Below are 26,287 nucleotides of genomic sequence, written 5' to 3' on the forward strand. Positions count from 1 at the left end.
CTTCTGGTCTTTAAGCTATATCAGTCTTTATCATCTGAGGACTAATTTACTGTAATTGCATGTAATTCCTGCAAATATACTTCTGCATTTTCTATGGTCTCCACAGACTTTTATACAGCCTTCAAAGATTTACCTCAGTTGTAGCTCCCTGGTCCCTGATTAAAGCTCGGCTTCTAGTGAGGTGACTCTATTCCTTATTTACCAGAAGGAGCAAAGCAGAGGAAAATATAGCAAATGCCATATTGATCTAGTCCATTAGTGTTGCAGCTTAGCATATCTAATTCTCAGAACAGCAAGCTTTCTAGAGCAAGGAGTTTTTTTCCTTGTTTATGTTGTTTCTAAAACAATGGAATCCAAGTCCTTGATGTGTGCTAAAGACTAATAGTACCTTTTTTTTTTTTTTTTTTTTTTGTGGTAAAGAGAATGAGGCGAACAAGAAGGAGATGAAGCTCTGTTTCTAAGGGCAGTGCAGAGGAAATGGCTCAGAGGAACATTCCATGGTCCAGTGCACCTGCGTTTGTAAGTAATATAAATGATCTCTTACAGGCGTCTTTGTCTTTGTGCACACAAGTACAGGACCGGCATCCAAGAAAAAGAAACCACAGGCTTAGGTTAAGGAATGGTGAGCACAAAAAAGAATAGGTCTCCTGTCCCAGAGAAAACACCCTTCACACTGCTGCAAGGATTTGTTCTTGGATATCTGCCATTTCTAACCTAGGTGAAAGGATTCAGACAAATGTTCCAAAATGAACTGGTTAAAATATTAAGACTAAAGTGTTTCCAAAGCAGGATAAGCTTTGTGTGTATTAGCTGGAGAGGAGGCGATATCTGGAACAAATGGATTTTCTGAAAATACTTTCTGGGAGTGTGATGTAATAGAGTTCCAGGAAAGAGGCAGATACCTTGTTTAATTAGACACTCTTTGTCTCCTCTCTTTTTTCATTTCCTATTGGTTATTTTTCTCAGAAATTAATGCAGGAATTAACTAGAACAATGTAGGGAAAAAAGTGGCACTCATGAAAATCAAATGCTGATTGTATTTACATAAATGCGTGGGTAGAAAGGTTTATGCACAAATGTATGTCAACCACTGCCATATCTCTGTTTTTCCTCTTGTTTTTTAAGAAGTTATAATTTAAGCAGTAAAAAAGTGTGACTTCTTACATGCAATTCTCCTGACTTTTTTTTTTTAAGTGGTGGCAGTTCATCATGTGGTTTGTGTTTTGTACGGATGCGGTAAGTATTTACGTAGCTCAAAGACTTTCCTGGTAACTGAAAGCCATGTTTGTGCAACTGACAAGTCATAACACGCTCCTGTTTTAGTCTTACTGGGTCCTGAGGATATTTAATCAACAGTGTAGTCTCAACAAGTCTAGAAAATTAGTGTTGTTAATTAATAACCATTTCTGTTGCAAAGATTGAGATGTTTCCAGTCAAAAAAAGTAGAAGACAATTATATAGTGTGAATGTTTTCCTATTTCAAAACCATAAATATTTTATTTAAAATGTTACAAATAAATATTTTCCTGCTGATGTGGTAAATAAATGCCATCAAGCCATTCATCATAAAATTTTTTTTCAGTCTGGAGCTGTTTCTGTTTGCAAACTCTTAATAAAACATATTTAGGTCTGAGAAATTTTGGACATGTAAGCCCAAGGCTTCTTTGCTCTGCTTTGGCTATTCCCTCACTCTTGTTAATAAGGTTTCATGACAAATCAGATTGCGTCTCATCTCTGGTCAGCTGAAACTTAAAAAGGGGAAGGGATTCTGAGTATCATTAATGATAGCTGAGTAAGCAGGACTAACTCATATTTTTTAATTTAGCAGGTTAGCTGCTCAAATACTACAGTTAACAAACTTTGTGTAACTCCACTTCTGAAACCCTTCATGATTGGTTCTATAGGCCATTTTAAAACAGAGAACTTTTAAAAAGCAAAAATAGCTATGAGTGAGCAAATTCAAGGAAATTGAATTTGACAATAAATGTGGAAATTGAAAATACCCTAAAATCAGCTAAAATATATTTATTTTCCTAGCTGTAACATTCATACTGTGCTTGCTGCTACCAGTGGTTTCTTTCTTGTATAGCATATATGCCTGACTAGTTGATACTAAAATACGGTGTTGCTATTACATAACTTCCTCATCCACCTCACCCTGTCTTCATCTTGCCCTAATTTTTGTTGTCTCAGTGTCTGTATGAGTGGTGCATTGTAGCCAGATGGGGGCTGCCTTTTGACTTGTGTAATGTGGCTCCTGCTTGCTCCAGACATCTGTGTACACCACAAACAAAATAACTACAACTACTGTACTCTACTCTGTGAATTGTTTGAAAATGAAAATTATCACAGAGCTGTAAATCTCAAATACATTTGGAATGTCTGTACCATGTAGCAATTTGTAGTAATTGAGTATCTGTCCTTATTACTTGAAACAAGTTTCTTTGGCAAGCAGCAAGGGATGATCCTTTGGAGGAGGATTCTACATTGTGTATTCATGATCATATTTTTTCACTACGCTCAGGAATGATGATTCCAAGAATATTTATCCATTGAAAAGGAGATACCACGCTCTTAGGTGTGGCATTCACATTCTCTGAACAGAAAGACATAATTCTTTCTCTCAGCCATTTTCCTGGAGAAGCACAGAGATCAAAACAATTCTTATTTGCTGCTCCTGTGCTTGTGCCCATGTGGAATGTATTCTGGAGATTGTTTTCCCAAGGTGACCAATTGGATCCACATGTCTGGGTCAGGACTCTTGGGCAGAGTGTCACGAGTTTTTCAGTTAGCAGTTAGTAGAAGTTAGGAAGTAAGTATGATATAATATAGCATGTATCTCTTTAATATAATATAATGTAATATAGTTTTAATAAAGTGAGCATTCAGCATTCCAAAGCCATGGAGTCAGATGCCAGTCATTTCCCAGACATCAGGGGCACCCTGCTTTTACAATACTCAAGCACTAGAACTTGTCTGCCATGGGGACACCTTGATAATTAAGGATTATCACCAGCTGTGAGCAGGAGCAGAGATGGTGCTTGCTTTGGATGACACTACAGAAGGCTGTGCCCCTCCTGCTTACATTGCCTGTGGCAATACTGGGAAGGTCACTATTGGAAGTGGAGCTACAATGTGAGGATGAGGACACATGTGGGCAGCCCAGGCCCATGGGAGTGCCCAGACCTTCTCTCTGCCAGCAGCAAACCAAACAAACTCTATACCCTCACAAGATTCCCCCCTGTCCCATGGTCAAAGCCCTGAGTGTCCATCCTTGGGAAGGTAAAATTAAATTTTGCTAATGCCCCTGGAGAGCCTTTACTTGTCTCTCCATACTGCAATTCCACACTTCATAATTAAAATCTCTTTTTTATCCTCCTCATACACAAAACCTTTTCAGTTCAGGACCTCAGAAAATTTTCTGCATGCCTTCTTTGGCCTGAAAAGTAGCACCTAAGGGATTACTACAATGCATTATATTCAAATCTTATCCAGTATTGCAGATAATAAAAAACCCCTGAAAATTGCAAACTTTATAGCTGAAAACAAGTAGTGTTAAAAATAAAGTATACATACATACATGTATGTATTTTGATGAGTATGAACAGGTAGGTTATAAATTACATAATGTAACAAGTAGAAAAGTTAACACAGTACTTGATCTGAAAATGAGAACTAACCAACAATCGATCATTATAACTATGCATTTTAGCTCATTTGACATGTTTGTTCAACTCACTCTTATATAAATACTGTTAGATTGCATATATGTCAGAATTGAGAGGGCCAGAATACACAGAGGATCAGCATGCAATTTCAGAAGGCTTTAAGCATCTGCCCACAGAGAGTAACATCATATCACTTCAGAAGGTTTCAAGTGTTTGCCCTCCTTACTCTTTAGCCCAGCCTTTTATACCCCTCATGTTGATGCATTGCCCCTGTGTGCCCTCTGTTCCCTTTGGTGGTTGGTCAGTGCCCCTGGGCCCTCCATGGCTCGTTGCTGTCAGTGCTGCTCACCTGCTTTCCACGGCTGTGCCCACTGGGGATGAGGCTCGGCCACAGCCCCAATCCCAATTACCGTAAACTGTGTACCTACACATATACACTCACCTTTTCACTTACCTGTTAAGGCTAGTGGGGAAAGAATGTATTTAACTCCTAATTTGTAAATGACTGCATGATTCTGACCTGTTATTAATAGAGGTAGGCTTGATGTAAACTTCAAATTTGAGATATGGAACCAGAGGCAGACACACTTAAAGGTCCATAATTGCTCAGAGTCAGGGATTAATTTTGCTTATTAATTATTTCTCCAAAATCAAGTGGGCTAAGTAAATATATTAATCTTCAACACCTTGTTCTCTAGAGGATATATGCAATCCTTCACCAATAATTTTAAATTTTCAAATTCACCTCTTAAAATAGATACATGGTTTGGCCCCAGAAGGCAGCTAATGTAACATCAATTGTAATGAGGCTTTGGAAAACATTTGCACAACTGAGTACTTAAGAATTGTGTATAAACTGAGTATTTAAGAATATGTTTCATATTTTCATGCTGAAATGTATGCAAAAAAAAATTTCCATAATTACTGGAATCCTTAAACATCTGCGTGAGGATAATCCACTTTCTTTTAAGATTCAGGTAGATGTCAGAAATAGAAACCTGGCTGAGCTGTGCCTCCCTTTTATCCTTGTCATAGAGAGGATTCCTTTCATAGAAAAGATTTTGGTGTCTCTCTTTGGAAGCTAATGACAAATTCCTCCTGGTCTTAGGGGCAGCAAGGCTTCACTCAGCACAGGCGGCGGCTCCTGGCAGAGATGTGTCACCGAGTCAGAGCAGGGAAGGGATAGTCCAGCACCTTGGATCAGTGATGACTCTGGTGAGAGGACGAGTACTGAAATACCTTTGAGGGATCTGGGAGTTTTATTGTCATTGTTTGTAACTGGGTGTCAGTCAGTTAAGCTAGCAATTAGTTAGCAAACTATACCAAGCTTTTAAGGCCCATCTGGAGCAAAACATGTAAATGGAAAAGGGGGAAGCACATTTAGCCTTAAAATTATCACCAGGTTTACTACCATCAGTGCTGCATCTCATCTTTTTTATGGTTTTGCAGTCTAGGAAAGAATAACTGCTTGACTCTGGCTAGATGTATTTTAAATGTAATTACCTTGGTGGTTCAGCCCGTCAGGCCTAAACCAGATTTAAGATGACAGAGCATAGCATAGAGTTGTTCTCCATGGCAACTGTAAATATGAGTTATCTGTTGTAACTGTTCTCTGAATATACAGTTTTGAAGTGTTTATCCAAGCATATCTGGGATTTACTACCTGGAAAGGGGTAGAATAAGAGGGTGCAGAAGGCTATAAATAAGGAAGAACAAGCCCTGAGGGGTGTAATTGGGTAAAACTTTTCACCTCACAGCTTCTTCCACCTGCTTTTATGTGTGCTGTAGTTCAGTGTTCAGTGTATCCTACCTGTATGTACTACAAAGAAGGATGCAGTTCATCTTTAATGAAGTGCTATGGCAATCCTGAGGGAAGCTGATGCAGAAGATGCTCTTTCCCCGGGGAGGACTTTGGCTGCCAGGACTCTTTCAGAGCACAGCAGGAGAGTGGGAATAGCAATAGGAAATTTTGGAGAGTAGCTGCAGGTCCTGTGTATGCAGTTGAAGAGTACTTGGAAGAGTTGGTCTCAGTTTTGATTGTAGGGTTGAAGAATGCAGACAGTAGCCGGGAGAACCAGATGCACAAGGACACAGCTCAAATGCCACACAGCTGTCTCAGGGCTATGTTCTTCCCACACTAAATGAGGACTTAGAGAAGAGTTTGGAAGCTATCCTTTAATACATTGTTGACTGAGATATTTCGGTGGGACATTCACTTTGATGTGACAGAAAACTAAGGGCTGACTTGTTTCCCAGCTATAACCTGTGATGGAGAACAGGTGAATGTCCGAGTTCCAGTGCTGCAGATGAAGATGTGACTGTACCCAGTAGTATGTGCTTGACAAAATCCAGTCTAGAAACTGAAACCCAGAGACTTTCTTTCCTTTGTTATTTTTTTGTTATTGTTTGAATGATGAGGACAAACAATTAACCAACAAATGCTGCAGGTGGTGTACTACCTTTATTGTTTTTAATAAATCTGAACCACTTTGATCTACATGGTTTTGAGTGGTTGCTTATTCAAGGATATTCTATAGCCTTGTCCATCAGAAAAAAATACTATGGTCAGGGTTCACTCTATTGTATGGAAGATTTTGTTGCTACTTAAAATACAGAAACAAACTAATATGCATCAAACAAGCATTGAATTTCCCACAGTGCTTGCCCTCAGTCTGGTGGGAAGAAGAAGAGACAGGAAAAAAGACACACAAACAAATACTGTGTGAACTAAAAATAGGATGTTCATAATAATTTTCAGCTGGTAGAGAAGGGGCTTGATGAATTCCCACAGAATTGGCAAATGACATACATCACCCATTCCCACAAGATCAGTGGGATGTTTCATCCTAATTCCTCCCAAAATCCACCCAAGGAAGTAAAGCATATTTAGGGGGGGTGGAGGTACGGAAAATGTTTTTTTGCTGCCTGGTGAGATTTGGAGTAATTTCCTGCTCATAAACTTCCTCTACACAGCAAATCCTTTTCTTTCTGTGTGACTAGAAGATGCACATTGAGTCCAAAAAGAAAACCCAGTCAGGATGACTACCTTAAAAATGGTATCTGCACACTGATTTCAGAACTTCCTTGTACCTCATACTGTGTGACCTTAAATGTTGTCTCTTAAGGTTGTTTAGCGAGGTCATTTTCCTTTTGCTATGGAGAACCCCTACTCCCTAGCTTCTCTGAAATCTTAAGAGTCTGTATAAATATTTCTGTGGGGGTTTTAATATGTGCCTCTGTGGTGCTCAGTCTCCAATTGTACCAGAATGCTGTTGTGTTGGAACAGTAAAGAAACACATGGACAAACATTCCCTTTCCAATACATTAGCTGCTTAAGTAGAAAAGTACTTTCATTTCATCTGACAAATGCAAAGCTATGAATAGAAACATGAATTGCATTGGCAAGTACAAGAATTGACTTTAGGTGTTCCAGCTGTAAACGCAAGATTTTAATCACATGTCAATCTGGCCAATCTCTCTTCTAGTTGTGGGTTGTTCTTTCATTAAGTCTTTTCTTTATTATTTTCTTTTTAATTTTTTGGCCGGTATTTTGTACAGTGGTTGCTGCAGAGTCTACCAGATCACACTTCCTTCAGTGTGATAAATTCATTGACCATAATTCTCCTGGTGTGACTGAGGAATGGGTCATTTACAAAGCTTAATAATGATAAGCAAATGCAAAAAGAGACTTATAAACCAAAATTTATTATAGTCTGATCTTTCTAAAATATATACACAAAATAAAATCTTCCTGAAATCAATGCCGTTGACCTAATGATCTAATGATCAATGCTGTTGATCTAACACCAGGTTATCTCTAATATATGAGATTAATTGATACTTTAAGTATGGGAAGGGTGCTAATGTTCTCATTAGCAATTATATAAAAAGATCTCTTAGCACAGTTATAAACTATTGCTTTGTAGGATTTAAAAGCAGTTTGGAACTCTTAAGGACCATGCTATATATAGCTAATCTTTTCTGTGTGAGTAGAGAATGTGTTTCTATTGAAATGTATGTAAATTCGACACATCAGGTCAGTTCTAAAAAGGTAAAGAAAAAAGATTAGCAGTAACTAAATTGAATGAATTATGTACTTACTGACAAAGAACACTGGTATTTTCTAATCCCTTCTAAGACTTTTTCTCTATGTGCAAGATTATGGGTAGTTTTCCTGAATATAATAATGTTTTCAAAGGTCCCTAAAGGCTGACACCTGAATCTTCTTACCTTTTACAAAGAAGAATTATTTCTTAAAATTATGGGGCATTATTAACACTTTCAAACTGGTTCAGAAAGAGATTAGAAAGTTATACCCTACCAGATGGCAGTCAACATTTCTGAGAAAAAAAAAAATTGTCTCCAAAGAAAGCTAAGACTTTTGTGTGGGGTCAGTGTCTTTTTGTAAATCACCCCAGAATGGTCTTAGGTTGCCAACATTTTGGCTGGTAATTATAGCTAACTTCCTGTAGAAATTTACATTACATTCACTTTCATATGGGTCAAAGAGTGATGAATCATATGCCCTTATAAAAAGTCCCTCTCCAGCTCTCTTGTAGTTTCCTCTGGGCTCTGGAACACTGCTATAAGGGCAACCCTGCTCCTCCTCTGGCTGAACAACTCCAATTCCCTGAGCCTGTCTTCACGGGAGAGCTGCTCCACCCCTCTGATCATCTTTGTGGCTCTCCTTCAGTCTCACTCAATGCTGTTTCCCACTCACAAATTCTACTTTAAATCATGAAGCTATAATTATAAATACTTTAATACATTTTTTTTTAATGATTGTTATTTTTATTTCAAGGAGAAGACTAGAGAAAGGACCTCTTCTTGAATACATTTGATCCAAATTAAAATCTTTTGAACTGCACTAAAACTCTCTCTCTGAAATCAGTTCAACCTTTATGTGTTATGGATGGTTTCATGGATTTGTGCAAATGTTTTTGTGGCCCTCCCTTACTCCATGGTCTGAGCTTCTGCTTGCCTATACATCTCTCTCATGATGCATTTTGGCATACTGTCATGGCAATCATGCACTGCAGAAAAGGCTGCCTAACTCTTAGGCAGAGGAGGGAGGGCTCTAGAATGACAGGTCTCATGAGGCACTTCAGCCTCACAGACTGCTGGATCTTTATGTGGCCTTCAATCAACTTTTTCTTCAGTTGGTTCTAATGCAAGAAAATTAAATATGCTGATATGAAAATGCTGAAATTATTCTTTTGGATTTGGAGAAAAAAAAATCTTTTCTGTTTTTTATTTCAAAACATTTCAAACAATTTCTCAGAATGTTTTGGTATTCAGTCTGTTTCTGGAACAAAAGTAACATCAAAATATTTGAGCTTAGAAAACATTTGAGTGAATGTTCGTGGGTGTCTCAGTCAATCCCTAAAATGAAGAAAATATGCTGTCGAAGACAAATAAAAGGAAGAGGAGTTCCCAAAAGATGGTAGTGACACAGTGAAATGTTGTGTACATAAAGTAGATCAGGCTTTTATGTGAATGTCAGGGAACTGCTTGTCGTGTATACAGTGGTGTTCATAGAATCACAGACCAAGCTGAGTCAGAAGGGACCTACAAGGATCATGGAAGTCCAACTCCTGGCCCTGCACAGCACCATCCCTAAGAATCACACCATGTGCCTGAGTGTATTTTCCAAATTTTTCTTGAACTCTGTCAGGCTTGAGGCCATGATCACTTCCCTGGAGAGCCTGTTCCAGTGCCCAGCCATCCTCTGGGGAAAGAATAACTTCCTGATATCCAATCTCCCCTGACACAACTTCATGCCATTCCCTGGGGTTGTATTGTTGGTCACCAAATAGAAGGAATCCCTCCATTTCTCCTTGTCAGGAAGCTGTGGAGCACTGTGAGGTCTCCCCTCACTCTCCTCCAGGCTGAACAGTTCAAGTGACTTCTGATGCTCCTGATATGGCTTCCCCACAGGGCCCTTCACCATCCTCATGGTGCTCCTTTGGGTGCTCTCTAAGAGGTTTATATCCTTCTTAAATTGTGGTACCCAAAACTGCACACAGGACTTGAGGTGAGGCTGCACTAGCACAGAGTAGAGCAGGATAGTAGTTGATGAGGCTGAATGACTTAAAATGCTCTTTTCTTAGCCTTTTGTCTAGGAAGTGCTACTACTTGTTTTCTATTCCTCTGCATGAACAGAAATGTACCTCCATAGTTGTCATGAGTTAAGCTATTATTTTATTTAGTTGAGTTTCTTGAGAATTTTTTTTTACTAGTTTATTTGGTATTTTATTTGACCAGAGGGATCAATTGAAAATAACTGGTTAATGTTTCTCATGAATTTTGACTATGGGAAACTCCGTAGATGGACTGATATCTAAAAAACACTTTGGTTTATGGCTTATTATGGAAATGAAATCATGCTGCCTTTGTGCAAGCATATACAGATGTGCATACCCTTCTTAATCACTTTTAAGCTCATTGTCCTTGCAGAAATCAGCCCTCAGAGACAATTGCACTCTGTGAAAACAGATGATTGTTTAGGGAAAGAACATATCATACGTGCCCTCAAGAAAAGATGTTGGGTGAGCTCATCCTTTTTTAAGCACTAGGAAATCAGCAGCAGAAGGATGATACACAAATGAGCTGGCTTTAGAAGTTTCAGGGGAGCTTGCACCTTTCTAGAGAAGTACAACAGAAGTAACTTACAAGTTGTAGAAATCAGGCAAAGTTAATTTTAGTATTTGTAATGTTTGAAGAGAAAATATCCATGTACTACCATGGTAGTCATTCATTCATTCAAAGTGGAAAGTTTCTAAACCTGAATTAAAGATCAGACAGAGAAAAGTTTTTCAGTGAGATGTTTGTATTCGTGCAGTTCTTCAAAGTGATTCCTGTCTGGTAAGTGTCAAGGGAAGAAAAGAAACTAAAAATACAAGTTAAGTATAGCTAATGTATTTCTCTCTGTTCTGCCATGTAGCTATCTCAGTAAATGATCAAGGGATGCTCTGGTCTCTCTTTATGTCACAGTGCTATGCTTGGCACAGGGCTTCTACAGAAAGATGTTGGATAGGAAGAGGCTTATCAACTGTACTTTGTTCCCTTTTTGTTTTGACATCCTGCTATCAAGAAGGTCTTCTGAGGAAAAAGAGATGAGATTGTTAGATAATTCATCTAGGTCAGACTGGTATTAAATAGAAACAAGTAAAATTCTTGAAATATGGAGTTAAAATTCTGTGACATTTCCATTCAAAACTTTGCTTTGTTTCAGAACTGGAAGTCATTTTAGTGTCTTTTTAATACAAAGACCAGGGAGGAGAAGTTCCAGAAGGACCAAAATCCCTTCTTTATGAACAATGCTATGCCATAAAAACTGTGCTAATTAAATTTGCATATTCTGCAAAGAGAGCTAAAATGAATTACCAAGTGATGGATGTTGCTTAGTCAAATGTCACTTTGACTTTAATGTAAATGTTCAGCAGAAAGCTTTTTCATGAGATTTAGATTTCTTTCTAAAAGTCATGCTTCATCTACCTTCTGTGGAGGGAGGAGAATTCAGGTTGAATATGTGAGATCGATAGAGCTGACTTGTTATTATCTCAGTCCAAAAGCCACCAATATTGAAAGCTGGTCTCCCTCTATACCTCTAACTGACCCTAAAACCCAGCCAAAGTAAACACTGAATCTGTGAGGAGGTCCCAGGCAAAATTTGGATGCCACAGTTTATGTGCAATGTCTAAACTTTTCCTTCTATAGTTGACAATGTCTTAGATTTATCTCTATTATACTGCTGTCAGCACTCATCGATTTTGCACACTCTAGCTTGACGGACCATTTAATTAACATTAATCTGTTTTGGATATACAGCCTGCATAGGTAAGATGTGTACCCTGTTCCTTGTTAAGTGCTATCTTTATATAATTAACTGTTGATAGCCTATACCTCATTTACAGATAAGCTCCTTATGAATTTCCTGTAGTGTGACAATTTGTTTTGTTTTGCTTTTCATTTTGAGTTTTTTTTGTTGTTTTTAATGCAAGGTCATTGGCAAAGTTGCAGGTATAATTTCTTACTGTAAAGCCTGACTTCTTAGACCATACTGGTAAGTGGATTATACAGCTGGTTCTTGAAAATAGGCCTTTGAATCATTTGCCATCTGGTTACTTTGAAGTTTATGGAAAATGGATTTGGTGTCATTCTCCAGGTGTCCAACCTCTTTTGCCATTTATGTTAATTGACCCAGTTTGTTGGCCAAGTTCAAAGAAGGAGCAAAAAGTTAATATATTGTAGAGATCGAATTTCTCTGTCTCATAGAAATGACTGAAAGGCTGGCAGGATGGGTCAGGAGGGCTGGCACTCCTAATTTACTTTCCAAGAGGAAAGGACTTCTTGAAATAGTCAGGGAATTTCTAGAAAATCTGAATGAGACTTCTTGTCTTATTTAAAGAAAAGCTTTCATTCCCAGTGGGTATGGTGTTTATTAGAACAGTGAAAATATACATTCAAGATGAGCAACCAACACTAGCCAAGCTGAAAATTATTATGAGGGGTCCCTTAGGAGTAGCTTGTTATAATTTTTTTGTCCTATAGTCAAGGTTAGGAGAGAAGAAATAAAGGTTCATTTCAAGTATTTCAGGTACATCTGAAATAAAATATTGTCTACCTTCTCAATGTAGGTATCAAACTACAGAACCATGCTATGTAATTTCAATAATTCTTATGGAAGAGGGGAATATAATGACTGAGAATTGTAGAAGGTGAACTTACTGACTGTAAAGAACACTAATATTAGAAATATTATAAGATTTGTGGTATGTCTTCTTCTTAAAAAGGCTATTCTCTCAAGTCACTGAAGCAAAAAAATTACTCCAAATTGTGATTTTTTGATTCTAAGATTAACCAGGATCCAAGAATTTTCTAAGAGAACTTCAGACATGGGAACTTCAGTGTATCTGGGGTGCTGCTTACAACATTGGCTATGCAGGCCATATCTTTATACAGGTAGTCATGGAAATCAATAATGAGAGGAAGCTGAAAAACCACCACATCAAAGCTGGAACTTCAGGTAAGCAAGTACCAGATTTACCTTACTCCAAAGGTAAATCATTAGCTTTGCCTCAAGACCTGCTTTCTGCTTTTTAAAAGGATTTTCTAGGCAGACCAGTGATACACATCTTAATCACTGCTTTTTTGAAAGACTGATTATTACACGAAGACCTGTGATCCATATGGTAATCAGTTTCCAAATTTTGGATGCTGTTCAAGGCAAAGATGTAATGCCAGATCTAGATCTAAAATCTCTTGGTATTTCACTGTCATTGTTTGGTTTCTACAGGCAAAGACTCCATTGAGAGAAAGAAAACAGATGAACAAGTGCTACATGCCTTAATTCTGTCCTGGGAATTGGTAACAGCCATGTCAGCAGAAATACTGTTTTACTGCTGTAAGTAAGGCTGTCCATGCTGGCTGCACTGACTGGAGATATTATTGTACCCCAGCTGCTCATTGTAATCCTGTCCCCATCCACAGCTTTTCAAAGGAAGATAATCATGCCACCACTTCTGGGCCATCTGGGTGAACTGAAACCAGAGACCTGGGTGCACTGAATCCACTGGCCATGTTGACAGCAAGTGTAAAAGGGAAGCATCCCCCTGATATTCCTACCTGCAAAACAGGGATGGCAACAGCTCCCAGCAAAGAGTAGGCAACCAAGAACTGAGAATGCAGTACCACACTCAGCTTGTAAGGCTGTCAAAAAGCTTATTTTAGGATGGTGTGCTGCTATGGTTCTTAGAGAACAGGAAGGTTTTTCTAGTGAAAACAGGTTTAAATTATTCCATAGACATTAGTGTGAAAGAATATGTTCAAAAAACCTGCATATAATGAATATGCAAAAGGTTGTGCTGACACATTTAACTTTGGCTGGTTTTGCAGTCTCTATGTATCCTGAGGATAGCTTTTATATGGAATATATGTGTGTGTATGTGTGTATATATATATATATATATATATATATATATATATATATATACACATATACAGACACATACAGTATTAAACATAATCCAATGCTTTTCCTATATAAAATACCATAAAAAATCTTGGCTTCTTGTGATGACAAATAGCAAGAAAACTCTCAGAGCTAATGCATTTAAATTGACTGATATAAAATGGAGGCTTTTTTTTAAAGGCTCTGAACATTTTCAGCAGTGCAGACACTCTAATTCATGTTCTGTGCTTAACTAATGGCAGCTGTATTCTCCAAAATTGTACATTTAGTCCTGTCTTCCCATATGCTCTAACAGCTAACCAACAAAAGCTCTCAGGAGTTAAAAAAATCTTTCTGAGCTCAGGGCATAAAAGGTTTTTACACTGATATTTTGTTGCAGGTCTTTTATAAATCAATTTATCAAAGCAAGAAGCAAATCTAAATTTTTAATTCTAACTATGCATGCGATAATTATTAATAAACTGATGGACCACAGTTGAGTGTTCATGATGTACTAAATATTAGTTCTGCAGATGTCTCATTTACTTTGCTTTCAAGATTCAGATACCAGTATAAGTCATTAAAACAACCATTTTTAATTAATGATAAATGATTTTATTGGAGCCCTAATCTTCTAGAGAACTGATACTTAACATTACTGATGCTAACAAACAGACTAGTCAGAAGTTTCACTGACCGCAGTTTTACTTATACAATTAAGTTTCAAGTAGCCAGGTTTGAAAATAATGTGCCAAATTTAACCATAGTTTGGAGTGTCATGTCTAGGGGATCATCCTAAAGACAGATGTTTTTAAAAAAATATTAAAAATTGGCAGAAATTCCCATACCAAAGGGAGAGGAAGAAATCTCCCCTTTTCCCAGAGCCAGCAATTAGTAGGAACTATATTTACTGCAGTATTTACTGTGCAAAGATGTGTATTGGCACATGGTGTTTTACTCTCATGGTACTAAAAAATTCCAAGAAACTAGCTTGCAATGCAAACAGAAAAATTATGTCAATAACTAAAAAACTAACCAAACAAAAAACTCCCCACCAAAGCAAAACAAATAAACCAATGTATTTGGCTGTCTGTATTTTAGATTTACAGATTTCCTTCCACATCAATGAATAGTCTCCAGCTATGGAGCAACCCTTTATCACTATGTGGCCCTTTGTGCCTGAAGAAGACAGTCAGTGTCTCATAGGCTGACTCTGTGTTCAGTGGGGCTGTCTCATCCTTCTTGATGTTCACAGGAGTTCTGTGACATGCAGAGCATGTACAGTGCATTTACTATTTTATCACTTGGACCATCCATGAAAATGTTAGATCAGACTGACCAGTCTTTTACCACCACTCTGCATTTGGTTTTAGAGGAATTTGAGCGTTGTTCCTGCACCAGGGCCATCAGTTGTGGCACTGCCTCATGCTGTTGGATAATCCAAAACCTAGACTGCGGTTATCCTTGGGGCACTGGAACTCCTCTTCATTGTTTGCAACTGGACTGTTAGTGTTTTCTTCTTTGTTAATCACTTGGACTTTTGGCCAAGGGAAACTCTTGATAGACAGTCTTTAGGGTCAGGATTAAGATCTGTGCTGCCAAATGCAGAGGATGTGATCTATTTGTTGTGTAAAGCGCACTAAGAGAAGCATCAGCCTGAAATCACTTTGGGGCAAAAGGTTATAGTACAGATAATTTTGTCATCAAAGGGCTTTCATGTGTCAGTTGTTCACCCAGAAAGATTTTGGGGACTGGAAAAAAGGTCAAGTCTGTGCCTACCCCAGACATTTGGTAGCCTTGCTCACAGTCTAGGGTGTCCTGATTTGCCCCCAAATTCTACTGCAGTGCTGCATCTTGACACATGTTGTGGGAAGCAGTCAGTCTCTCTAGAAGATAAGTCTCTCAGTCTCATAAATGTCCTCCCCCTTTGACGTGCAGCTGTCCTCCAGCACTTTGACCCTCTGCAGAACTAACTGCAGAGTTTCAAATCCTTTTGAGCCTTATGGACTGGGAGACTGAAATGTTAATTGCTAATGACTCAAACAATCAGCCATTTGCAAAAGCAACGGTGTGTTTTGGTGAGGCCAGATTTGCCTTCCCAACAAAAGCCAGGGAGGAGAGGTTTTTGTGTGTGGTGGCAAAATCTCTGACCCACATAAGACGGGGGGGATGAGTACTCATCACCAGGAGATGACCACAAAAACCAGCCTTTGTTTAGTAACAAGCTGGGGTTTGAGCCACATAAGGGAGAGAGCCAATAAGAAACAGATTCTGCTTGGTAGGATAATGCATTTTATCAAGCCAATTTACTCCCTTACACAACTGTCTCAGCTGTAAAACTTCCTCCCTCCCAGGAAGTACCAAGACATTCTCATGTATGCCTGAAGTTATTCATCCCTTCTGATGAGGTATAACTGGCTCAACTATGCTGGCTGGTGTGAGAGACAGTTGTCATGTCGTAGAAGGTGTCATGTACCATCAAAGGTCCCCAAAGTGCCCCCAGACACATCTCTGAGGCTTTCCACCTCAGAGAACTGTGCATAATCCAGTGTTGCAAGAGATCTACAGAGTTACATCAGGCAGTGTAAAACTGCCCCCTCGGGGGAGGTACCTTGACATTCCCACATAAACCCGAATTTATATTAACCCATTGAAGTCTGTGTTTCATGGGCCTCCCCTACTCTGATGGATCAAGATTTTAATGACCAGTTCAACCAGTGGACATCAAAATTGAAATGGTCAAGTCTTATTTCTGGATCCACAGGTGGTGATATTTTCCTCTCCACATATACTCCTATCCTTTCTTTTTCTTTCTTTTCCTTATATATTTTCTTGAGTGATATCTTTATACTTCTATATTGTTATATTACTATAGAGAATAATAACCAAAATGGCTACATACCTCCTTTCTATTGCAACCAAATTGTTCCAAAATAAACCCTACACACATATATTTAAACACTGATCATTCACTTGTTTCACTCTAATCCACCCCACGGGAATCTATTAAAAAGAACTTCAGTTACCCTCACCTTCAGGGACAGGTCATAACACTGAGTCCGTAATTTTAACAACTGAAAGTATTGGGAGTCCAATTCCCTTTCCTTGCCTGTGTCATTACTCTAGCACGATGCCAATGAAAGGCTTCTGGCTGCTGAAATTGGGAGCTGCATTTAAAAACAGTCAGTGATGAATCTAACATATGTTTTTATCTGCAAGCATTTATTAGGGCTGAGCTGATAAAGAGGGACATGGGACTAAGCAAGGTAAGAGGGGAAATAGAAATTAATGGGTGCTAGGAAAAAGCAAAAGGACAAAAAGTAGCCTGAGAGAAAGAAAGATGATGGAAACAAAAGAATCATTGCTGAGACAGAAGGATGCTTCAAAGTGAACTCACAGACATGGTAGCACACTGGGGAAAGAAGATGTACAGAAAAGGAGGGAAATTAATAATGTATTGCTCCATTGAGCTTCAATTCTGAAGTGGATGCTGGAATTATTACTTCAATTTTAAAGTTTTCCAACTGAATTGGAATCAAGCTCTCACTTCACCCTTCACATCCTATTAGGCAGTTCTTAGATCATAGCTTATAGGTGCTCATAATCTCCCATCCTGACTATGGTGGCCTTCGTGCAGTTTGACCTCCTTGAGCCTTGTCTTCCCCCTGGCACAGACTAAATGCAGCCAGCTCTGCATCCATCTGCAGCTGACCTCCCTTTTCGTCCTATCACTCTTAATTTTCCTTTATGAAACCTTTCTAACAATTTCTGTGTTTACCTTCTTTTTGCATCATCCCATTCACGGCATTTACAACAAAGGGTTCCAGGTACAACGCCTGTCCCATTTTATACCATACTGCCCTCTATAACTTGAATCTCACTTAAGTCCAGAAAATTATATAATCAAAGACTGTTTCATTAACCAGAAGCTACTACTTAACAGAAGTAAATTTTCCTGTCAAGCTCAGGCACCAAAATGCAGCCTATTGTAAACTGCATCCTTTCAAATACTGTTCATTAATTTTATGCTTTTTGTGACAAGTTTTGCATTTTCTCCACTTGTTGGAAAATACATACTGTATGGGTGTTATGATCCAGTTCTTTAAATTATTAGAAATGTCTCTACTCAAATTGAGGTGCAAACAAAACCATATTCCAAAGTCAATAGTAAGGATTTTATTTAAAAGGAAATGAAAGAGAGAGAAATAGAGAAAGAAAGAGAAAAGACAGAAAGAGAGTGGGGGGGACAGAAAGAGAGTGAAAGAGACAGATAAAGTAGAAAATATCACCACTCCCAACAATGTCCTATTGATCCTCTCCATCCAATCTTCCTGGTGGTGAGGGTTCCCCCAAAAACATAGAGTCTGAAGGACTAATATACATTTAAGCCAGGTGGGAAATGCCCAGGGACCACTCTGGAGGAGGGCAGGTAATTTTGACACTGGGTCTTGTAACAGACTTAGGATCTGTTGAATTGCTTTACATCATGTGCAGTGCTGTAGTAGCCTTGGGAATAAGTCTGGGGAGCACTTTGGGAGGTCTTTGATGGGCTATGACACCCCCTCAGCTGCTCCTCACATGCAAGTCCCATGGATATGGCCTTCCTGGGGTGAGGGGAGGGGAGAGGGACTCTGTGCAAACCTGTCCTCAACAGAGAGCCTGAGGGCTATGTCTTCCTCCACGCCATGGAACCCAGACAGGGATGATTTTCGGGACAGCTGCTGGGTTTGGCTTTCTTATCGATGCATTCTTCTCCCTAAGCCTTGTTTGCTTTTTGAGATGACTGAACAATAGTGTCACCTTTATCTAATCTCAAGTCGCCTTAGGTGGCTTAGCTCACAGTCCAAAGTTCCCCTTAGGATGCATCTTAGGGGAGGGGAGGGCTTTGGTGATCACACCTTCTTTATACAGTTTTGTCATCATGGGGAAAAGATCCTTCATAACAATGTTTCAGCCATGAACCATAACATTTCAGTCTCTGACAACTGGGAAAAGAAAATCATTTCAGAAAGTGAAGACAGTCTTCATGAGTAAAGGTCATAATAAGCAAGCCTTGACTTGCAGCCGGATTTGTTAAGTTTTTGCTTTAGGCTACTGGGTTTTCTGAATCTCTCCATGAAAAGTAAATTGAAAAGTAACACAAAGGTCATCTGATTTACAACTGAATGAGTTTTGAGACTGAGAAGAGGCTGCCTGTCTCTTATCCACCTCTTCCCCACCTTTAGCCCTTCCACTGCCTTTACCCCTCCGTCCAGCACCAAGGGATTTAAATTGTCATACTTCCAATTATTTCATAGCTTGAGGTAAAGGAAATGCTTTGCTGCCTTCATCTACATGCACTGTGTAATGCAGGGAATTGGCAAGAGGTGGTGACACTGACACCCTCTCTAACACTGGAAGGACTACCAGTACTCCAAGTCACCATTTATATAATTAGAAGATTTCTGAATCTGACTATCTTTGGTGAACTAAAGAAGTTATCACCAGAAACAATTTGCCCCACCAACCCTTCTTCTGTTCACAGAGCAAAGGGCAGGTCTTCACCAGGAGAGGAAGAGCTGATCATGCTCAGTGAGAAATTGAATAACAGGCACAGCAGAAGCCCTGCTGTAATTTGATTTTTTTCTTATTGCATTCTTAAAATTATTCTGTTGTTGGTTAAAAGTTGTTTGGCTTCAGTTATCTAGCAGTCCAATATATGTAAAGTAGGCATTTTAAATGTAATAATCAGATTGAAGTGTAACTTGTGAAATATGATCAATATATAATTTCAGCTCTCACTGGACCGTTAGGCATCTGCATGACCATGCTGCCTAGTGCTCCCACAGCTGCCAGCAAGTCCCATGAGACCTGTGACTGAAAGGCCACAAGACACCGGCTCCCAACTCACCAATACTTACCTTTTCCTCAATATCAAATTGAATAAATGCAGGTTATGCTACCTGATAACCTGCTTATGCCTTCTCTACACAGTCAGCAGCTCTGGAGAGCCATCCCTGGGTGGAGCTCGACTGGGTAATGAGGCATTGCCAGCCACTGCTATGACCATGCACTTGACTGCCCATATCTCTACCTCAAGAACAATCATCATCATGTATTTGCTTTTTTGATTTGTTTCTGAGTGCACAAACAGCAGAACCAAATGCATACCATTAAACTCATAAAGAATGTTTTCCTCTCTGCCGATAAATGTCAGCACCTGTATCTTTTTCTTTAGCTATTGCCACAACTTTATTGGCCATTTAGATCAATGAGACAGGCACAAAAGTAATTTGGTTTTGGAACAGTCCTAACATATTTTACAGTTCTGAAAACATAGTTTAAGAAATATCTGGCCAAAATTTCCAGTCAAGGATGGACTCATCTGTTCTTTGCAGTTTTAAAATAGGGAAACCAAAATGCATCAGTGAGATCACTTGCCCTGCCACATCTAACATTGCCCACAATGTGCACAAAACCTCAAGAAGAGGAAAGCATCCTCTCCTTCTGCCTGGAACTGACTCCCATGCAAAACCAAAGAGCAGATATTTTCAATTCAGCAAAACAATTGTGTTGCTCAATGGCAACTCTGCTATAAAGCAGCAAAAGAAAAACCTCTGTCTTTTACATCACAGAGAAGATGCATCTGTCCCTCTTCAGGGAATAGCCCTATCCACAGGAAGTGCTGCTTGTTACTTTTCTTTTTGAGGTACCTGTACCCCAAAGGCAAAAATCTCATTATCCTTCTCTGTCCATCTTGACCTGGAAATATTTTTAAATATTCCCTCTGGAAATTAGGCCCATGTTTTCCAGAACATTTGCTTAGTATGTCCTGTTGCTCTTTCAGATTTTAACATGTCCAAATGCTGCCTTCCTTCCCATCCTGTGGGTTTGCATGCTCTCTGTGACAGAGACTGCTGCATGGCTGTGGCAGCTGGATGCTGCAGAACCTGTGGACATGCTGTAACATATCATCTCTGATTATGGGCAGTTAACAGCAATGGGCAAAAATCAGGCAGAGAAACTTACTGCTGATGTTCATATTTTTTGTGTCCCATTTTTAATGTGGGGCATGTACTTAAAGCCACAAAGGCTCCCAGGAAAAAATCTTCACTTTCCTCAGCCCCCCAATATGTTGGAAAAGAGAAGAGGGCAGACTCTACATTAGAAGTCAGGCTCCTGCCAGGTCACTACTCACATTCCTTTCTCGAGGCTGGGCTCATTTCTCTGCAGGCCTTGATCCAGGGGAATTGCCTGGAAAAGATCTCTGGCCCCAGGCTGCAACACCTGCTTTCCTGGCAGACCCAGCTGTCTCCCTGAAGGCACCATGCTAAATGGTACTACCCTACTGTCTGTCTGTCTGTTTTAATGCTTGACCTACATCTAGAGATGTGGTTAGAGAACCCATGGCTCCTTCATGAGTCCTTGGAAAGCAAAATGGACATTTGTGGTTAGTGAAATGGTGGTGTATTCTGATTATGGTACCGCTGCTTAATGCCACATTTACCCACACTGGACAAAAATGTGATCTAGTCTGGAGTGTTATAACTACTACAGGCCGTTAACCACAGCCTGCAACTAACTAGGCTTGAAATTTGCCTATTTACATGGCTGATAGATGAGGACTAGATTTGCAGTACAGGTCTGAGGAGCTGCAAGTGTGACTAGTAGAGCAGAACCCCTTCACAGTGCTTGCTTTACTGCTGAGTGGATGAGGGGAGAACAGCAAAAATGCACATGTGAAGAGAGACTGGGAGAGGGGTAGTCTTTGGAGAGTCTTCCTAATCCCAGGCACTCAGCCCTGGCCACTGGCTGTCAGTATACCCTCCATAAGCAGGTGTTTTCAGAGCATGAGCATGTCCTCTCTCTAAAGATGGCATTGTCTGCCCTTCAGCCTTGCTCCCCTCACTAACAACAAGCATTCCAGCAGCAGCTCACTTGCACAGTAATGCCATAATGCCTAGCCTGGCTAGGTCAGGCTGCTTAGCTTTGACTTATGCTGAACTGGAGGAAAAGTGTCACTGCCATGGCTACAGACTGGGCTTGGAACAAACTTCTTCTGTGTCTTGGAAACGAATATAGACAGGATGGATGATCTGATTTGGTCATAGACACTTTGTAAAGGATCAAGACCAGCTAAGTAGCGAGGGTAAATGTAGTGAGCTACTCAAGACTGAAGACTTGTTTTGGGGGAACAAGGATATTCCACTCTGAGTTTTTATTTCTAAGTGAATTTTCTGTATTTCTAAGTGAATTTTCTATTTCATGGTTTCCTGATCCATGTGTATCAGGCCTGGGACAGATTAGTGCAACCAAACCAATGGGAAAGCAATGCTCATCCTCACCACCTTTGCTGCTGTTACAGCAGAAGGGAGTAGGTGAGAGCTGCTCACTGCAGCGCTGTATGTCACAGCATTGGGCACAGTTATGGTGCCTTGTGCTTGGAGGCATGGAGCAAGGAGGCGGCAGAGTACATGGGTAAACTGGAATCCCAACTGGAATCTTGTCAGCTGTGATCACTTGCCGTTGCTTTGAAACCATCTGCCTGCCTCCAAACTTTTCCTTGCAGACTGATCAACACATAGGCAGTATGGATGACAGTGGACTAGAGCCTCTGTGAGAAATTTAGTCCAACAGTATAAAGACATTGTCTCATTACACATTGCTGCTGACAATGTTAAAAGAACTAAAGTAGTATTTTGTTTTTCAGAAGTCAGGATATAGATATGTATGATTAGGAACTTAGCCACAAAGCACTGGAACATTACTAACAAAATCATATTAAAAAGCTATGAAATTCTGTTACATGGGTTTCATGCCCTAAAGAATGCAAGTTCTCTCCCTCTCTTGGTTGACGTTTCATGAGCAGAATCTTTGCTGAAAGAAATCCCAAATACTTTTCCATCAATGATGCATGGTGTCAGTGTATATGTTCCTGTCTGAAACAGAGAAAATGGAAAGCAAGGCAGCTGTGGTGAGGTTGCTAGTAAATTAGTATTTTCCTATTGGAGTGTCTAGAGGGAGGTGAGAAGTATTGTTAATTCTCAGTCTCCCCCAAGGAATGGAAGCTGCAGTCAGTTCACTACAGATTGTGTCTGCTGGTGTTTTTTCCTCAGAGAAGGACTCCTCACTTTCTCTGTGCCAGTGTAGGGTTGCTCCCATGGCACACAGTCCTCCATGAACTTCTCCAAAGTGGGTCTTTCCCACAGCCTCCAGTGTGGGTCCTTTCCATGGCATGCAGTTCTTCAGGAACATGCTGGTCCAGTGTGGGTTCCTCCCGAGGACACAAGTCCTGTCAGAAGGCTGCTCCAGCATAAGTGTCTCACAGGGTCACAGTCTCCTTCAGGCTCCATCCATAGCTGTACAGGTTTTTCCCCCTTCTTAAATCCATTACCCCAGAGGTGCTGCCGCTGTTACTGATGGCCTTGGCCTTAGCCAGTTGCAGGTCCATCTTGTAGCTGCTTGGCATCACCTCCATTGGACATAGAGGAATTTTCGTACAGCTTCTCATAGAAGCCAACCCTATAGCCTTCCCACTTCCAAAACTTTACCATGGAAACCCAATACAAAGACTTAAGAAAACTATTCAGTTATCTTGCAACTTAACATTTTGCAATGCTGCTTAACATTCAGCTACCAGTAAGTGAAAGCCAGCACTGGCTACTGTGCCGTACTTCTTATTAAAGTTAACAGAGCAGTACAGAGAAAGATTGATGGTTACTAGCAGGGAGGGAGGAAATGTTTCCAGCAAGAGGGAAAAGAAAATCACTCACAGGGCAAATGTTACTTTCATTTAGTTTCTGTTATTTATCTATGGCCCCAAACTCAAAATATGTGATTCTGAATAAGAGGAAGCTATTCTTTAAGGAAATGTATTTTCATGTAGTCAAATGAACAACATTCATTACAAATGAAGTTTTATACAATGTCTCAAAATTAATCTATAGATTTAAACACTAAAAGACATAAACTGCCTAAATTAAACAGATTAATGTCACTGCACTTGGTGAAGTTGCTTAGTGTTCACACCTGTATGTGGGAGATCTTTAGTTCCTTTTAAATCCCTATGTGTGCTGTTGCACTCTTTTTGACTGTTATATGATAGTCTGCTTAGTTTTGACATAAAGCACAAGGACACATAGGCTTATTTAATAATAATATTTCTTGAAGACTTTATCAAAAAGGCATATGTGCATTTATGTACCTAGCATCTTCTAAGTTCCCCAGCCTAATTGTGTATTGGGGTGTTACAGAAGAAATTCTTTTGCTTTTGCATAATGACATTAGATACGGAGGGACAATTCTGGGGTTTGTGAGCTGGAGGAAGCAAGTTGATAGTGAGTCCAGCCACTTCTTAGCTGGAATCTCTCCTGATTCTTCACCCTTCTGTGCCAACACAGGCTTTTGAGTGCCTCTCCTTTAAAGTGAGGACTGGTATATGCCTCCACACGGAAGCAAAGATAAATAAAGTTCAGTGAGAGATAATCTTTCTTTTTATGCCTCCACTGATTTATTTGCCATCAATTTCCCATTTGGTAGAAGTGATTTCCCACATCATCTGTATTTGGACTTTGCTTTGAAACCTGAAGAGGCATGAAAGAAATCTGCTGCAGAAAGGCAGACTATTTCTAGTGTTTATGCTTTTCAATACTGGTAGTAAGAAAGAACCTCTGAGAACAGTGACAGAGAGCAATGGGGATAAGGCTGAAGAAGAAATAAGTTGTGTAATGTTCCAGAATAGGCTTGAAAAGATTCTTTTAGTAACTTTTCTACTATGCTCAAAGCTTTATCTTGTTGTTTTTTGACGCAAGTGTTTAGCCAGTATTCAGAGCTGTGCCCAATTAGTCTGCTGGTAGGGGGAATTTGTTTTTACAATAAGATCTTTCTTTAGATAAATTCAGTTTATTTACAAAGGAATCCACCCAGTGCCCTACTTCTATGGACTTACTAAGACCAAATATCCAGTTCACTTCCTCACATTTTCCAAGCTGTCCTTTCCACTGACTTTCACCTTGGGAGCTCAGCATTCTCCTTCCCCACACAACTGTAGACATGGGTCCTTGGGGTGATGGCCCTGCCCTTCTGCCCTTCTTCCCTATGGCCTTGGATAAAAGATGCACATATCCGCTGTCAGTCCATCTGCTGGTCCATGAGGCTTAGCTGTGCTCTGGCCCTGCCATTCTGCCATCTGGCCCTGTGAATATTTGTTTCATTTCGTGCATATTATGGCTAGCACCTGCAGAAACTATAAGTATGATACTTGATGTTTTTATGCAGTTTCCTCATATATGTTCATGCTTACATTATACAAAGCATCCCTTCAAAATGAATAGGGAGACCCTGTTCACATGAGAATTTAGAAAGGGATATGAATATCATGTTTAGGAAGGAATGGGCATGTCCCAGTGTTACAGATGAAGTTTTGGTATGGATCATCACTGCTAACAGTTCTGAGTTCCCCAGCATTCAGAATACACCAGTGGGGGCTCTTTAATTTTGTGCAAAAGTATTATAGATTCAGATTTTTAAAAAACACAATTGAATCGTTTCAGAGAAAATATTGAAGAGTTTAAAGCAAGTGTGAATATGGAAATTCCTAGGGAAGCAAAGAGACTTCTGCTGGTCAGTATATGGGAAAATTTCAAGAGAATTGACGTAAATATCTTGCTTGGTAATAGTATCAATGACCTATAGTAACAAAAAATTTATTTTATTATTTTTAAGTCTTAGCATGTAACATTTTGCTGTTTATAGAAGGAAGTTAAAGATTTTAAATTAAAATCCTAACTGTGGTGTTCCTTTGATGCTGTTTTAATTCTGAGACTGTTGCCATTATGTGTATTTATAATGAATAGAAATTTGTGTAATTTGAAGAGCTATCCAAAGAAACCCAGACCTTATTTCACAACTAAAATATCAATATTTAGGAGTAGTCAAAAGACTGTGTTATAGCTTTGATACTGAAGTTATGAATTATTCTAATATAGTAACTAAGATTTAACTCTAGCTGCCAGTTTTTAAATGTTGGCTTTTAAAATACAGTGTATGACTAGAGGGGAGGAGACAACTTCAGTAGCTCCTTTACACTGAAAATTTTCATGGTGTGACTTTCCCTAGCTTTCCCCCAGGTAAGGACATTGCTGTTGTCTACATAATGCTGAACTTGTTTTTTCCTGTAGGGAGTGCATGACACATGAGCTGAATGTTTTCATAACTGTAAGAACAAAATATGACGGTGTTTAATTTTCTTGCATTTGTAATGGGACTTTGTTGATTGTTCAGCCTTAAATTCTTTTATGAAATGTTGCCTGTTACACTGGAAAAAATCATGTCTGTTTTCTTTGTTTTCAGATCAAGGAAGAACAGTGTTTGAGGAAATACTACATCAGATTTATAATCAGTACTCTTCAAATAAAATAGCAGATGACTGATCTGTTATTTAGGTGCTCCCTAGAGTTAGCAATATAATCTCTAAGTACACTATTTAAACTCAATATTAATTAGAAATATGTAATTTCAGACATTGTCATTTGGATACCATTAGACTCAAATTAAGAAATAGCCATTTTATTTTACTTTTTTATTTCCATAATTTTGTATCATATGATTAGTGACATTCTATCTTCTGTATTCCACCAGTGACCAGCTACAGCAGCATTTTGGGTTTGTTGTTTTGTTTCAGGTTTTT

Source organism: Zonotrichia albicollis, chromosome 1 (assembly GCF_047830755.1).
Source record: "Zonotrichia albicollis isolate bZonAlb1 chromosome 1, bZonAlb1.hap1, whole genome shotgun sequence".
Lineage (NCBI taxonomy): Eukaryota > Metazoa > Chordata > Aves > Passeriformes > Passerellidae > Zonotrichia > Zonotrichia albicollis.